The sequence below is a fragment of the Mustela erminea genome, chromosome 9, assembly GCF_009829155.1.
Source record: "Mustela erminea isolate mMusErm1 chromosome 9, mMusErm1.Pri, whole genome shotgun sequence".
Classification (NCBI taxonomy): Eukaryota; Metazoa; Chordata; class Mammalia; order Carnivora; family Mustelidae; genus Mustela; species Mustela erminea.
Genome location: NC_045622.1, coordinates 94,790,953 through 94,807,714, shown reverse-complemented (window position 1 = coordinate 94,807,714; position 16,762 = coordinate 94,790,953). Strand labels below are relative to the sequence as shown.

The window sequence follows — 16,762 nt, the reverse complement described above, 5'->3', positions numbered from 1 at the left end:
ACGGATAGGAGTTCGTGTTTAATGGGTACTGAGCCGAAATTTTATACAGTGAAAAAAGCTCTGGAGATGGACGGGGGTGACGGCTGCTTGGCCCTGGGTGCACTTGATGTCATCCAACCTTATGCCTGAAAATGGCTCAGATGTTACAATTCATGATGGGTGTATTTTACCGCAATAACACTAACCAAAAGAAGGCGAAAGCTGGAGGAGCTACTCACCCGGGGACACACAGCCACTGGGAAGTGAAGCATCAGTGAGAGCCAATGCAGGGTGAATGCCACGGTGACACTTTTCCCTGGACTTTCCCATGAGCCGCTGCAGTGAGATCAGGAGAAAGACGCTGGCAGGCCTACCAGCCAGTGGCCAGGACAGCATAGCCGGCCTGGGACGGAGCTCTGGGGGCCCACCTCTCCCCTCCGACATGGAACAGGTCGCAGCCTGAGTCCTTGCCACGCTGCAGGACAGAGATTGGAAGGCAAGCACCTCAAGGGGTGGGTGTGAAGACGAGATGAGCTCATGTTCCAGCTCATGGCCCAGCACGGTTCTGGGCCGCCGGGCAGAGTTAAATAGATACACAAATGATGCAAGATCAGTGCCACCAGGTGGGTCCTGGGAGAAGAGTTTGCTCTGTCCACCGTGGGAGTGACTGCAACGTCTCAGGATGGCTCTCGAAGTAGGTATCATTTGCGTGCAGGGTAGAGAAGGTTTCGGAGGAGGTCTTGAGGTGGGTCTGGCATTCCTGGTGGAGGTTAGAGCTGGAGTAACAGTCGGCAGGTGCGGTGTCTGACCCCTTCTCAGAACTGCAATGAGGCTCATGTGACTAGAGTGGAGGACCGAGGGTAATCAGTAGGTTCTTTGATTCACAAACCACAGAAACTCAGCTCAAAGGGAATGTTTTGCTCATGTTATCAGAAGAGTGTGGGAAATGAACTTCAGGCATGGCTGGATCCAGGATTTCCCCTTCCTTGTTCCTTCTCCTCGTCCTGCTTCCCTGGCACTGGCTTCCTTTTGAGATCAATGAATGGCTCAGGGCTTCCTTCTCTCCTGCTTCAACCTTAGCTGGAGAAGAACATTTTGTTCCTGGGAATCCCAACCAAAGTCCCAGGGTTGACCCTGATCGACCCAGTTTCGCATGGCAAGCCATCTCCAGGCAAGCTCAATGCTACTGTCTGAACTGGGGCTTGGACCCACCCCTAGATCTTGGGCTTGGAAGATGTCAGCCCTGCCTGGACAACACGGCTGAGAGTGGTGGGGGGGATGGGTAGTTCCTCAAAGGAAAGCTAGGATGAGGTTTCCAGAAGGAGGGATGTAAATGTTAATCAGGCAGAAACACCAGACATCCTCTACAGGTAGCAAGAGCTAAGGCTGCAAGAGAAGCCCTCCTCTCATTCATGCCCACCCCCCACTTTTCCTGCCTCCCCCTCCTGCTCCAACAAGATGTACTCATTCGCGCCTTGTTGGTTCCTCTCCGCACATGTTCCCAACCTCCCTGGATGCTGGGCGTAATCTCGTCCCCATGAGAGATGCCAGCAACACCTTCTGGAAACACAGCGTCTGCCAGCTGCCACCCCCCACCCTCGCTGTGGCTACATAATTAGAGTCAATGGGGCCCGGTGGCTGGCGGTGTGCAGGTCTCAGGTTGACCTGTTTCTCTAGCTCCCTCCAGCCTCCCCCTCCTGCCTCGATGATCCTCGGCCTTGGAGAGGGTGTGGGTAGCATGCGACATTCAGGCCCAAACCCACCTTAATCAGGTTTGTGAGCACAATCCCAGCAGGCTCTTGGTGGCTCGGCTGATATGCCAGTGCCAAACATAGAACAGGCCTAGCCAGTCCCACCCTTAATTCTGTAAATTGCTGGAAATCAGATGATAATGCTAGCCCGGGGAGACATAATTTGTGATAACCCAGCCCGGCCCCTGCTGGGTTTGATCCAAGATGACATCCATGGAGAGAAGCGTGCCTGTGGCTTCAGCCCCCTTCTCCGCATCATGTTCCCTTTTTAGCCTTTATTCTTGGTCCCAGTGGCCATCTGCTGCTGCCGCCACTCTCCCCTCCCCCCCAAGTCCCTGAAAAGCTCACTGGGACTGGGAGGAAACGGGCCGGGAGGAAACGGGCCAGTTACTCATTCATTCACCCTACAGATCATTGTTGAACTGGTACTGCGTGCGCGGAGCCTGGGAGGTACTGGGGACAGGGACAGGATGCCCGCAGGCCCCCGGACTGCCATCTAGAGCAGGGAGGAGAGACTGGCATCACTCTCAGGAGGATCTGAGGTTATAGGGACAAGACTCCCAGGGTAGCAGAGTGGGGAGGGGTGTCAGGCACTACTTGGGGGTTGAGGGGATAGGGCCTCCGGGAGGAGGAGAGAGCTGCCCCAAGCAAGCTGCTGACTGTCCAGAGCTCTTAAGAGACTCCTGGCCCCTTGACCACGGCCATGGGCTCCTGCCCTGTCCTGAGGCTGAGGGTCAGGGTCGGAAATGGTCACGTCTCTCCGAGGAGGTGTGAGCATGTGGGTGCTTCAGACCTTCCTTCTCTGCCTTCCCCGCCCCCCCCACCACGACTTCCTGAAATAGATTCTGTTCGTCTCCACGGCACAGATGGTTACGGCACCCGCTAACTTGGGGATGGGGCCAATCGCTGGGGTACAGCGGTGAGCCAACGCTACCCTGCAGATAGGGATGGAGGCATTTCACATGTAAATGTTGAATGGTATCTGCCTGTCATGAAGGCAAGGGCCTGGGCGGTTGAGAAATAGCAGGGGAGCCAGCTGACTGGGGTTGGGGGGAGGAGGGATCCCCAGTAGGAGGGCTGGATGACGGAGGGGAAGGGGAAGAGGGTGGCTGTGAGAAGAACCAAGTCGGGACCAGGGCACCGCAAAGGCCATGGGGATAGGATAATAAAGGGCGAGCGTGATGCTGGGTGGGGCTGGGGAGTGGGTGGGCCTAGCCGTGGGCCCTTGAACTTCGTGGAGGACAAGGAGGCGGCTTCGGAGCACCAGGATCTGAGGTCACACTGTCAACCTGGCTCCAGGCCTGCACACACGGAACCCCGTTACATTTGAGTTTCAGATCAACAATGAATCATTTTTTTAGTATAAGTGTCCTAGCTCCTCCAAGCTTACGCTAAAAAAAAAAAAAAAAAAAAAAAAAAAAAAGATTTGCTGCTTATCTGGAATGTAACTGGTGGTATCCTGTTCTGTTTTTTTTATTTCTTTGCTACACTGAGCCACCATCTGTGGGGAGGTGGAGGCCACCCCCGTGCCTCCTTGGGGCTGTCCCTGTCACCTCTCAGGCTGATGAACCAGGTGACTAAGACGGCCTGCCTGTTGTCACCCTTGCTTTCTGCTCTGGCCCCCTTCAACCCATTCCTCGGGCTTCCCATGGAAGGAACCAGGCAGGACAAAGGGCCTCCTGAAGTCACGGTCAGGAGCAGGGGGACCACTGTGACCTGCCAGTTTTAGGGCCCCTATAATAGGTCCCTTCCATCCTGCCTTTGAGCCTTTGCCCGGGTCGTCCCCTCTGCCTGGCCCTCTGTCGTTCGCACACCGGCTTATGGGAGGCCCAGCTTGTGTTGATGCTCAGCTGCTAAGCTCCCATTGTGCCCTACGCTTCCTATGTGATTGTCCCCGTCACCTGTGGGGTGGGCTCCTTTCTCGTCCTTTCCAGATGGGAAAGCCGAGATGCAGAGAGGCTGGGTGACAAGGATGCAGACCAGGTCCCAGTCGTGGGACTGCCTCACCCTCCTCGCTCCTGGAGGGTCCGGGGCAGTGCTAAGCTCAGGCATGGACTATTCCTGTTCTCAGGCCACAGACACTCCACACTCCCCCTCCCCATCTTTCGTTTTCTGATTATAAACCCACTTCCTGCTCTAACCAGCAGGAAGCAAGTTTTCCTGTTTCCTTTTAAAATGTCCAACTTGATTTTTTGTTGACTCCTTGTTCCTGAGGCTGGTCCGGCAAGACAAATAAAGAATTCTTGATTTAAAAAAAAAAAAAAAAAAAAAAAGAGTATGTCTGCTGTCCCCTGGGTTTCAAGGTTTTTAGCATCTTGAGCCATTCAGGCTGCTTGGCCTACGACTAGCACACCCCATTGGGCCCTGGTCCTCGCCCCTCTGGCCCATGAGCGGTCCTCTCGCCTTTGCTCATCGGCAGCCCCAGCCCATACCAAGCACTGCCTGGCGTCGGGCATCTCAGGCTCTCCCGGGTTAATCAGGCTGATTGGTTTTAATCAGTTCCCCGCTGCCAACAAAACACCAGGGAGCCAAGTGGGGGTGGGCAGGGGAGAAAGTCTGATTCACGGGGCACGGCCTCGCTGTGTGAGTGGCCGAATGCTTACCCACTCTGGGGCGGTCTCCTCTTTCTTGTAAATGGGAGGCGGACAACGTGATTCTGTGATAATAGAGGCATCCATTCACGAGGGTTTTCCGGGCACTTACTAAGTGTGCTAGAAAATGTTTTCAGCCCTGGGAGATGCCCATGAACAAAAGGGACAAGGCTCTGCCATCATAGGCTTATATTCTTTGGGGACACAGTGAGGCTATGGCCCTGTACTGCCCAAGGAGGAAACCCCTAGCACTGGTGTCTATTTAAATATAAAGGAAATAAAATGAAATCAAGTTGAAAATTCAGCTCTAGGTCGCCTGGGTGGCTCAGTCAGTTGAGCATTTGACTCCTCGTTTTGGCTCAGGTCATGATCTCGGTGTCGTGAGATCAAGCCCCACGTCGGGCTCGATGCTCGGCGGGGAATCTGCTGGAGTCTCTCTCTCTCCCTCTGCCCCTCTCCCCACTCGTGCTCTCTTTATCTCTCAAATAAATAAATAAATCTGAAAACAAAAGAAAGAAAATCCAGCTCCCTCCATTAGGACGGCCACGTTTCAAGTGCAGAAGCCCCTTTGTGGCTCAAGGCACGCCAGTGAGAGCTCATACGCACCATCACCGGGGTTCTGCTAGGCAGTGCTGCTGGGGACTGACAAGACTTGTGCCCTCCAAGGGAGTGAAGACAGCTGGAGTGGACAGAGCCAAGCTTTTGGAGAAATGATAGTCAGGGAAGGAAATATTTGAGCTCAGGTCTGGCCTTGGTGAGGAGTGGCGTGATGGGAAATCATTAGCTGGTTTCCAGCTGGGGAGTGCCATGGTCTGTTAACAGGATGATCCCCGCTGCTATGTGGGGTGAGAGGTCAGGGGACAAGCCAGAGGCTGGATAGAAGGCTGATAATCCCAATAATTATCAGCAGACAGTAGCCATGGGGGTGGTCGGATTCTGGAAACGCATCGATGGGGAGCATCAGTCTTGCTGATAGACGAGAAGAGCAGCATCGTGGAGAACCGAGGGGTTTCTGCACTGGGGGGGGGGCAATCAGGCGGGAGAGGATGCTGGTGGGCAACCCACAAGGGAGCCAGAGTTCCCGTATGGGCCAAGTCAAGTTCAAGATCTACATAAGACATCCACGTGGAGGTGTTGGTGCGCTGTGGTCTAGCTGAGTCTGAACACCAGGGCCGGGGCAAGGTGGCATGATTAGTCTGGAGATGGTATTAGCGACCTAGCGAGTGTCACAGAGAGCTGTGGGCTTAATGCAATTACTGTCGTTTCTCGAGTCTGCTTCACGTCAGGCATACTATTACCTGCCCTATCTTATTCAGTCCTGAGTCAACTCCAAGACGGAAGCCTGATCACTTTCTGAGAGAAAGGAAGCTCAGAGGGGTTAAGAGTCTTCTTCAAGGTCATACAGGATTTGATCTGAATCTATCCGGTTTCAAAGCCTTCATCCCCTCAGTGGCCCGAGGAAAGCGGTCATGTGTTCTGAATTCTGACTGGAATGGGCTGACCCATCTGCTTGAGTTTGAACGCTGAGGACCTCGGACGCCAGGCCACGGAGCCCAAATCCACGCAAAGGCAAAAAGTTTCCCAGCTGCCCGGCCGACTGCCCTGGGTTCTGTTTCCTCCCGAGACCTCGTCCTCATGGACATTCAGCCCTCTGACACCCTCTCGGGGTCTGTCTGATGTCCAGGGAACCAGGCAGGTAGAGAGGCCCGGGAGCTGCTATCATCCCCTCCAGAAGCAAGCAGGGGGAGCACTGAGCTTCTAGGTTCCCTGCTGCCCCAGGAGACAGACAGCCCTTCCCCAGGACAGTCAGACTTCTGCACTTCCTCCCTAGACATCCAGGAGTGGTGACAACTTCCCACCTTCTCCCTTTCCGTTTCGGGCTCCAAGGCTTGTGAGACCCCAGAGCGGAAAGGCCCACAGGGATCATCTGGAACAATGCACTCACTCCCTACAGATGGGAAGACTGAGGCCAGAGAGCTGTGTCTGGACTAGAATCTGGGTCTCCTGCCTCCATCTCGTGTCCATCTTCTGAGATCTCAGGGGACTGGAAACCTTTATTTTCCTTCCCAGGGCTCTGAAACGACACGGGTGGTTCTCCAAGTGCTCCCTGGGCCTGTGTCAGGAGCGCCTCCGTGCAACGCCCCCCCCCCCGCCCCCCGCCGCACATGGCAGAAACGGGACCCTGCCATCTGCGCTTGACCCAGCCTGCCCACCAAAATTTGAGGACCACCCACCGCGGGCTGGCCTCCCCACGTCAGATCCTTCAGGCCACGGGTCCTCCATTCGAAGTCGGCTGACTCTTTCCAAACAGACCTGATCACAACACGTCTCAGGCTCCTGGAAGCAGACAGCTGTGGGCAGGTGCTGCCTCCCATCTGCCGGCCCTGATTCCAGCCACCACTCAGCCGCCCAGGTCCACACAAGCTTGCCTGCTCTTTCCATAGGTTTTGACTAGCTTCACCGCTTTGCCTCGAGCCTGCGCATACCACCACCCCCATCGCCCCCTCACTCCTTCCTGGCCTGGCTGGGCCTTCTCCGACACAAACCCCAGCACAGGCTGGAGGGGCAGGAGGAACGGTGCCCCTTAGGGTGAGCTCGGCCAGTGCGGGAGAGCAGCCGGCGCACACTGGCTTCCACGTCCTTCCTGGGCTGCGTGCTCCCAGTGGTCCCAGGGGACAGAGCAACTCATCTTGTCCTCCATGCCCTACCTCCCCCACCTCACCCCCCCCCCCCCCCGCCCCATCCCTGCTCTCTGGGTCACACCTGCCCACTAAGTGCTCACACCTAAGTGTTTGTCACAGGCTCTGCTTTCTGGAGACCCCAGGCTCAGGCACACCCTGTCACCGACTTACATCCCGTGGTGGAGTGTCACTTCCTGCAAGGACAGAGGTGACATATGAAGCAAGACAGACTGGGCCCCTGGGGGGCCCTAATAACCAACACACACTGGTACTGGGGAAGGTGGGACGCCCTCCAGGAGGCCTCCCCTCCTTGCCTTATGGGTGGGGTAACTGATAGGAAATCAGACCCACAGGGGATGGCATGCCACGCTTTCTGGGAATGGAGAGATCCCCTCCTGTGTCCTTCCCTTGCGCTTGCCCTCTCTTATCCTGTATTAGATGCACTCCTCTCAACTCCCACAGCCCGCAAACTCTAGATTCCCCGGAGTTCCTTAGTAATGACCTAAATTCTTGTTGCTACGTGCCCGGTGTTTGCTGCCACCAGGATCCGTGACAGTGTGGCCGCCGGAGCCAGACTCCCTGGATTTGAATCCGGGCCCTGCCACCTGTCACGTGGGCAACTTCAGGCAAGTCACAACTGGCCTGTGCCTCATTTATGACATGAGGACAATACCTCCCTCATAGACTTGTTAGGAAAGTAATGTTAACGTGCAAAGTGTGATGGGCCACGTGGGGCACACAGTTGATACATTATAAGTGTGGCTATTATAATTATCACATTTTACTATCACCATAACCCTGTGGTCTAAACACTGGCATCCAATTCTTCAGATGGAAACTGAGGCTCAAGAGGTTGACTTGCCCAGGGTGGGAGGGGGAGCTGGTCTTTGAATGCTCTCTGTTCTAGTCCAGAGCCTTGGGTACCGACGGACCAGTTTTCTGGTACTCAGAAACTGAGTTGCAGCTTTAAACTTTCTTCCATCTTGGGGCACCTGGGGGGCTCAGTCAATTAAGTGTCTGCCTTCGGCTCAGGTCATGATCCTGGGGTCCTGGAATCGAGCCCCGTGTTGGGCTCCTTGCTCAGTGGGGAGTCTGCTTCTCTCTCTCCCTCTGCCCCTCCCCCTGCTTGTGCTCTCTCGCTCTCTCTCTCTCTCCCCCTCCCTCCAATAAATAAATAAAATCTTAAAAAACAAAACACAACTCTCTTCCATTTTGATGGGAGGGCTGGGCCCTTAGTGGAGCCCCCTGCGTGTGGATGGGCTTTGATTATTTGACAGAGGAGACGATCCAGGGGGAATGAAGGGCTTCCAGGGGCCCTTGGGACGCAACCCGCGGGCCCTTCCCCCAGACCGCACCCCTTCCCCCTGAATCCACTTACCCATTTTCCCCAGCATCAGTTGTGCCTGTGGCCGGGCAGTGACCGTCCAGGCTGCTGGGATCAAGGAAGGGATTTGTACTTAACCATGTTTCCAAAGCTGTAGCCCAAGGAAAACTCATGTCCTCAGGGACCTACTGGGGCTGAACAAAGAATAGAGAGCCCCGTGGCTAAAAAGGCCTAGAAAATGCACGGGGTGCCCCCAACATGGGCCCTTTCTCCCCTGGGGACTTCTGAGAACCTTTACTACAGCGATCGGGGCTGTGACTCTGCAGGGCTCAAGGGAGCACTCACGAGTCCCAAACAGACTTCTGCAGGGAACCCTCTCTCCTGGGGACAGTCTTCCAAATCTGCAGAACTCGCTTCGGGCACAGCTGCTGTAGTGTTTGGCACACTCCATCCTCCTCCAGACAGACAGATTGCCTCAGCCAGATGGGGGTTCCCTGAGCGGGCTGCTCCTGCCTGGGAAGTCTGTTGTCAGCTCTGGGGAGAAGGAGTGAGTCACCCATCTCTGGGCTTTGGGTGCCAGCTCTGGGGTGCAGAGAAGGGAGTGCTCAGGGGGAGGGACCGAGCAGCCCCTCTGGCCATGCCCCTGTGGCCTAGAAAGGGAACCCCACCTCTAACGACTGTCCCAATAGTGGCTCAGGTTCTGCCCCGATGCACCTGTGACTACAGCCAGGGCGGTGGGGGTGGGGAGGAGGTAGGGACCAGGATCAAAATAAAAATTCTTCCAGTTCACAGCCCTGGCACTGTGAAATTTACCAGTTGGTAAATAATTTGAATATCCTCCTTGGTAATCGGTACCCATCCTGTGCTCTAGCATCAGAGGACGTGAGCAGAGGAAGAACATTGGATTGATGCTAGGGGAGACAGAACAGACATGGGTCTTTAACTTTTCAACATCTTTCTCTGCCGCTTTCTAGCCGCACACCCCAAAGGAGGTTCTTCTCACTTCGAGTCCCAGGATTCTCATCCACCGCCTGGGTGTTCCGAGTGTAAGGGAGATCTGTGGCCCGCACAGGGTCTGGGCCCCAAAGAATGTTGCTTGCTTCTTGCTTCTTCATGGTGCCCAGGGAAGCAGGTGTTGGGAGAGACACTCCTCCTCAGTGTCCCTTGCCCAGAACAACCTCCTCATTAAGGGAGCTGTTCCACATCCCCATCTAATTACCCTCTAACCGCCTGCTCCCTGCTGGGCCCGGCCTGCTTGCTGTCTCCTGCCTGACCAGGAGACCCAGTCTAATTGGAAGGCACTCAGCGAGGCAGGACCCCACTCCTGCTGGGGCCAGCAGTCCAGGGGAGAGGCTGGTCCTCCCTGGCTCCTGCAGACTGCCTCCAGCTGAGGGCGGGGAGAGCCGAGGCGAGGCTGGCTTGTCCTAGGTTACGCACCCAGTGAGAGCAGGAAGGGCAAGGATGTCAGCTAGCCTTGTGCTGTTGGTGGCTCTGGATAGGTTTATTTTTCCAGAAAAGCAATCTCGAGGAGTGGTTGAGGGTGCACACTTGGAGCCCGACAGACTTGGTTTGGGTCTTTGCTCTCTGCTTACCAGGCTGTGGCTTTAAAAGCTTCCTCTCGGGGGACATGGGTGGCTCAGTGGGTTGAGTGTCTGCCTTGGGCTCAGGTCATGATCCCAGGGTCCTAGGACTGAGCCCCGAATCCAGTGCCCTACTCAGCAGGGAGCCTGCTTCTCCCTCTTCCTCTTTCTGCCGCTTCCCTGGCTTGTGTGCTCTCTCTCTATCAAATGAATAAATAAAATATTTAATAAACAAACAAACAAATAAATAAAAGCTTCCTCTTGTCCTCTGTTTTCCCATCTGAAGAATGGGAATTCTATTGTGGGGAGGAAAAGAGAAAAGGCCATAAAGCGTTTAGCATAGAGCTCTGTGCACAGCAAGCCCTTGGTTGGTGGGGGCTGTTGTGAGAGCTGCACACTCCTGATTCCAGCCCACCGTTCGGGGACCCCTGCATCTATGCTACCCTACTCGATGCTCACAACAACTCAATGAGGCTATTTGATTTTTCACAGGAAAAGAAACTGAGATTCAGAGGTAAAGAGACGTGTTCAAGATCATCCAACCAGTACACAGAAGAGATCCAATCCTGCTGCTCTACCTGCATCCACTCCTGGCACTCATGCACACATAACTGGGTGCCTAGTGTGTCCCCCACTTGATTCTGGCAAGGACTGGCTTCCAAGCTTTTTGGTTACCTTCTCTTCTGTGACAAACACTGGAGCTCTATTTCCCACCCCCTCTTCCAGGCACGCCTCTGCCATAGGAGTGAGAAAGCTACACCCTCCACTGCGCAGACTCTCTACTAGGTAAGGATGTATCTGAAAATCTGGATGGGGGAGTTGGGGGAAGCAGTAGTGGGAAGAAGATTGGCCCCTCAAGGAAAGCTTTGAATTCCTGGTAAAGAGCTCAAACTCCACTAGTTCACGGATCAACTTTTACTCTCTTCCTTCTTTAAATGTAGATGTGAGCTCTGGAGCTGCAGCAGCCATCTTGTGACCAGGAGACCTCAAACATAAGGATGAAAACCAATAAGCTAAGCATGTCCAAGAAGACAGGTTGGAATTCCGGGTTCCCCGTGGCATTATTGAGGTTGGAACTACTGCTTAATCTCCCTACCCACCCACCCCAACCCCTATTTGTTTAGGGGCTAAGTTCAAGCCAGTGGTTCTCAAAGTGTGGTACTTCCTTGAACAGCATCATCAGGATCACAAAGGAATTTGTCAGGAAAGCACATTCTTGCCCTTCCCCCCTAACGCCCAGATCTGCTCAGTCAAAAACTCTGAATGATCTGGGTTTCTAACAAACCATCTGAGTGACTTTGATATTTAGGAACCACTGGCCAAGAGCCTTGTTCATTCAGAACCCGTTTACTCGAATCTGAGTGCAAGCCTCCTTGATACCACACCTCTGAGCTTTGGCTCAAAGTCTTTTCTCTGCCTAGAATGCCCAGTTTCCTCTTTCCTCCCTCTCTGCCAGTCTTTTTTATGAAGTGAATTAATTTTAATCATAGAAACCCAGAATGGCAGAAAATTCTGCTGTTGCAGTTTGGCAAGGTACATGACTAGTTTTTGGATTAGGTCTCGACCGTCTCGGAGGGCTGGAGAAAAGCAGAAAGCTATAAAATTGTTCCATTAAAAAAAAAAACATGTCCGGTTCCAGCTGGAAAACCCAGAATCGGTGTTTTATTGTTTCTCTCTCTCTCTCTCTCTCTCTCTTTCTATATTAGGCCAGAAGGAGTGATCGGCAAGCCCCAGTATCCTGACTTTCAGCGATCAAGGACCCTGAGGTCCCCCTCCTGACAGGGCCACAGTCGGAGCCCGGAGCTTGTCCACTGTGGCCGCCAGCATGTGGGGGCAGATGTTGTCGTTAGACTCTGCTGCATGACAGACCACACCAGATCTTGGTAGCTTAGACTGACTATTTTTTTTCCCCCAGATTCTGTAACTGACTGGGTAACACCACTGCTGGCTGTGTCTGTGGTCAGCGGAAGGCCACCTGGGGCCTGGGCCCTGCCAGGATGGTGGCAACACCACTTCCTCCTCCCTCTACATGGTCTTTCAGCTCAGATATCTTTAAGGCCTGGTGGGTATAGGGCACAGTCCCAAGAGGGCCAAGACAGAAACCCAAAGGCCTGAGATCCTATGCCTGTGCTTCTGGCAGATTCTGTTGGTGGTAGCAAGTCCCAAGGTCAGTTATGTGCAGGAGGGTGGATTACCAGTCTCTATCCCTGCTGGGAGTCCATATCCCTACTGGGAGACGGAGCCGTCATGCAGAGGGGTGGGTACCCTGGCCTGGGAGGAATTTGCATCCTCTATAAAGAATGTCCACATCTGTCTTCCAGCCACAATTGATTCACTTTCCTTCCTCAGCAGGTCCTGTGTGGCCTGCTCCCAAGACCCTCAGGGTTTCCTCCAAGGGCAGCATTGGGTTCAGCATCTGGAGTCTTGTGGTCTAGGTCAGGTCCGGATGTGGCTGGTGTTCCTCTTCACGCCGGGCAACTGATCTACCCTCACACACCGGGTATGCAATGGTGAGACAAGATAGACTATTTCGTTTTGAAAAGGCAGGAACAGTAGACACATGGCGATGGCTGGTCCGTAACAGTTCTGGAATCCAGCTAGGTGCTTGTGATCAAGATGCTCTGCTCTGGGGACAGAAGACAGTCCTTGATTAGGGCCTGGTTCTGCCCCTGGGGGTGGCCCTGGGTCCATCATTCCCTTTGGCTGTTGGCTCCAACCCTGGGCTCTGCTGTCTCAGAGGGTCTCCCTTTCCAGAAGAACTCTTTGCACTGACTAGCTTTCTTGGTCTGCTTCCTGTGTGTAAAACTCACAGGGCTCTTTTCATTTAGAACTGTTTCAGTTTTTTTTAGTCCAGACTAGGGGTACTCTGCTTAAGACGATTCTCTAAATGTTGTGGGTTTCTCATGAATCACACCTGGGGATCCTCAATGCCCCAGAAGCCACTTCGTTCTTTTTGAGACAGATCTCTACCTTGGGTGTGCCATAGTTCAGCATCCATAAGATTCTTAGAAACTCTTTCCTACAGCGGAGAAGGCTACACAGCACTGCCTTAGACAATTTTAAGGTCTTAATAAAGGGTCTTACAAGAGTGCCTGGGTGGCTCAGTCAGTTAAGCATCTGACTCTTGATTTTGGCTCAGGTCGTGATGTCAGGGCATGGGATGGAGACCCACATGACGCTCTGTGCTCAGCAGGGACTCTGTTTGGGACTGTCTCTCTCCCTCTGCCCCATCCCTGCTCACACTCTCTCTTTCTCTCTCTCAAATAAATAGATTTAAAAAAAGGAAGAAGAAATGGTTTTGTTTTTCAACACACTACCTTCTGATGGTTTCCTGTTGTCTCTAAATTCTGCTTGCAAACAGAACAGAGCTCTCTTAAGCTCATCTCTCTCTTCTTATATCTTATCAGGAAGGAAGTCCATTGGCAGTCTCCTCCACATTTGGCTTGAAAAACTCTCTAGCCAGACCTGTGAGTTCATTTGGTGCATGTTCCATAATCCAAGTATCCGCAGGTAACAGTCTTGCCAATAGTTCTGCCACAGTGCAGCACGTCCCCCTTCCCCAGGCTCCAAGAGCAATTTCCTCCCCGTGGTTCCAGCTCCCACCGATCATTCCGTGACTGTCCTTCCAGCCTCTGCCCATCTCCGGGGCCCCTGGACCCGTGCACATGAATTAGCTCTGGGTTTTGGAAACAGCCCAGGCACTGGTATTGATTTCTATAACTGGTATCAGCTTATCAGCATAAAAAAATGTGGCCCGCAACTTAGCGATTTAAAACAAAGATCTAGGCTAATTCCTGACTGTCTGAGGGGACTCTCTGCCGTGTCTGCTGGGCTCAGGCACACAGCTGCGGTCCACTACCAGCTCAACGGGGTCGAAAGGGCCTGGGCGCTCACTCCCGCTCTGGCCCTGGTGACGGCTGTGGGCTGAGCGCCGCGGCCCTCGGCGCGGTCTCTAATCCTTCAGGAGGCCAGCCCAGGCTTCTGGACAAGGTGGGCTCAGGACAGAGTCCCAGGAGGGCAAAGGCAGAAGCCAAAAGTCCTCTCGATGCCTGAGCTCCGAAACTCACGTGACCTCACTCCAGCCAGACTCCGTTGTCTCAAGGCCAGCCTCGATTCAAGGGGACAGAGAAACGGGCTCTCCCTCTGGCTGGGACTCAGCGAGGTCATACTGCAGAGGGGCGGACACACTAGGATGGGAAGAATTCGTGGCCCTTAAACAAGCTACCACAGGACTTCGTTTCTGTGGGCGCTCACGTTGCTTCGATGCCACAGATGGCTTCGTGTCTCCTCGGAGACCTCATTACTGCAAGCCCGTGCTTGGCTCCTATTTTTCTGTCAGGAATTGTTTAGTTGCGAAGAGTGGAAATCACTCAAAATAGCTCAAGGGAGGCCGGGGCGATACAGATATCATGGAAATGACAGAGGGTTGGGCCATAAAACCTAGAGCAGGCAGGGAGAGAAAGGGATCATTCTCTCATGTACTTTATTTCTCTCTTTTTTCCCCAGGGTCTTCCTCCTTCTCCTGCTCCTCCTCCTCCTTCTCCTTCTGCTTCAGGTCTACTTACTTACTCTGCATCCTTGTGGCTTCTTTCCTCCCCTATAATTTTGGTCCCAGACATGGAAGCAAGAGTCCGCCCATCTGCGGGGAGAAGAGGCACGAAAGAGAAACTTCCCGACTTTGCATCATGTGGGGTACAAACCGGCTCCGATTCCACAGGCCCCTACAGACCCAGAGCCCAGCACTTGTTAACTGGAGATTTCATGTCTCTTGGCTCCTATTTTTATGAAAGAAAAAAATGGGTCTCTGGCCCCAAAGCGAGCTGACTGCCCGGGATTAGCTCTCCGGTCTTCGTTCCGTCCATTACAGATGTCAGTAAAGACATAATACAGACATGGCTCCCCAGACGCACCCACACTGTCGAGCAGGGGCTGCTGGAAATCAGTCTCGACTTATTTCCCTGGGACCCGGGAGAACCCTCCAAGCTGTCTCCTGGAGACCTAAGTAAGGGGCCCTCAAGGAGACACAACTTGCCCTGTCAGCCCACTCCTCCTCCCCATGAGGACCTTTTCCTCCAGGTCACCTCAGAAATGGCTGTTTTGCTCCTGGAAGGACAAACCATCGCTTCCTCCCGTCAGAGGCGCTCTCCAGCCAACATGGAAAAGATCCTCCCTTTCGTGAACCGCATGACCATCAGCCTCCATGTCTCTTCAGCAGGGTGGGTGTAGGGTCCCCACCTTACCCAGGGGTGGAGGGTCAAGGGCAGCAAATGCCTAATATAGGTCATGGTACTGGAAAAACTAAGAAAGAAATAGCAATATAATAAGGCTAATAATGAATAACATATATGAATAGTAACTAAACTCCCTTGGCCTGAGTTTTGAGAGCTTGGGGAGAGGAGTAGGATCCCCTCAGTCCTGGGGACACGATAAAGGGTATCAGGTATGTGGTGACTCAGTCAAGTGACTCGATGCCGTGCACGTGTGTGTGTGTGTGGGGGGGTGTGGACAGCAGATTCCTGCGCACCTACAGCTCCCACCATCCCAGCTCTTTAATCTGCCATGGCCTGGGGCGAGGGGTTCCCAGAGCAGGTTGTAGCAATGTCCCCGAAGCAGGGTTTCCCCGGGACCGTGCCTCTTCCTCTCGAGGTCTGCTGGGTCCCCATGAGGCCCAGGGCCTGGCAGCCCAGTCCGGGGATGGTCCCGCTGAATCCGGGGACAAAGAACCCCCTGATGGGTTGTGCGGGTCTGTTTTCCCTTTGCTCGGCTTTCTGCTTTGTGGCTGTCGTCTGCTTGGAGCACCTCTGTCAGAACACGAGGTCAGGATTGGGAATGGTGAAATCCAAGTCTGTGAACCCAGTTCCCAGGCAGGGCAGCTGTGTACGGCCCTGGCAGGAAGCTGAACCCCTCACTTGTTGCTTTCAAGTCTGGGGAGCTGAGCTGGCAGCCCTTGACCATCCTGCCTGAATGAGATTGGCTTTCTGCCCTTTGTTCCGAGGCCTGGTGAAGTCCCAGAGCTTCTCCTGTACATTTGCTAATTCCCAGTGGGGGGCTGGGGCGCTCCTTTAAGGGCCCTCTGGAACGTCCCTCACTCACCCTGCCATGGAATTGGCTCGATTCGGAGAAAGGCAGCAACGACACACACATTTACAAAATACTCGTGAATCCAGGATCTTCTGCTGAAAATTGTTTGGAAAACCTGGGGAAGGGGAAGGGGAAGGGGAAGGGGTGGGCAGAGCTTCATCCCAGAATGCACAGTCCCACACCTTTCCCCTCTGCCTCTCTCTGCCCTGACAATGTCGCGCAGCGTGGATCTGGAGCAGACTGCCTGGGTTCGAACCCCAGCTTTGCTGCTGCTTCCTAGCCTCCCAGTCAGGGGACACCTTTCCCGCCTCCCAGTGTCTCTATCAGATGGGGGGACTAAGGTCCCTGTTCCTGGATGTTTGTTTTGGGGCCAAGACAAGTTAAAAGGGTCTGTAGTAAAGTACTTGGAGGAATGCCTCACTCAGAGAAAGTTTGGTAGCAGTGGACGGCAAAGTTTTACCCCTGATTCCTAAAGATCGGGGCGTCACGGTGCTGATCTCAAACAGTGGCTCTGAGAACAAAGAATCGACCTTAAGTGGGTGGTGGACTGGTTTTTTTGTTTGTTTGTTTGTTTGTTTGTTTGGCTTTTTTGGGGGAGGCTTGCTTCCAGGCATCTAACTTGCATCTTCTAAGGGGAGGAATTCTCTCTTTTGTGGTGTGGGTAGACCAAGTGGCCCTTTCCTTCCACAAAAGCCCTTGGCCATTGACGCCCAGGCTCCTGACTGTGCCTCTGCCAAAGGAACCTCTCCTCTCCGGATTCTGATGCCACAATGCA

The 16,762-nt window shown here is 53.8% G+C and overlaps 1 long non-coding RNA gene across 6 annotated transcripts; it reads left to right on the top strand.

Moving 5' to 3' along the window:
- The first annotated feature begins 36 nt into the window (after nucleotides 1-36).
- On the top strand, nucleotides 37-15,351 carry LOC116599557. 6 transcript variants are annotated; one of them, XR_004289415.1, is made up of 5 exons: nucleotides 37-673; nucleotides 10,399-10,692; nucleotides 10,848-10,975; nucleotides 11,613-12,406; nucleotides 13,314-15,351. It is a non-coding gene; the product is annotated as an uncharacterized LOC116599557 (long non-coding RNA). The 6 variants fall into 6 exon arrangements; XR_004289418.1 differs by having other exon boundaries at nucleotides 10,848-12,073; nucleotides 13,314-13,373; nucleotides 14,413-15,351; XR_004289414.1 differs by having other exon boundaries at nucleotides 10,848-12,073; nucleotides 12,259-12,406.
- The last annotated feature ends 1,411 nt before the right edge of the window (nucleotides 15,352-16,762 follow it).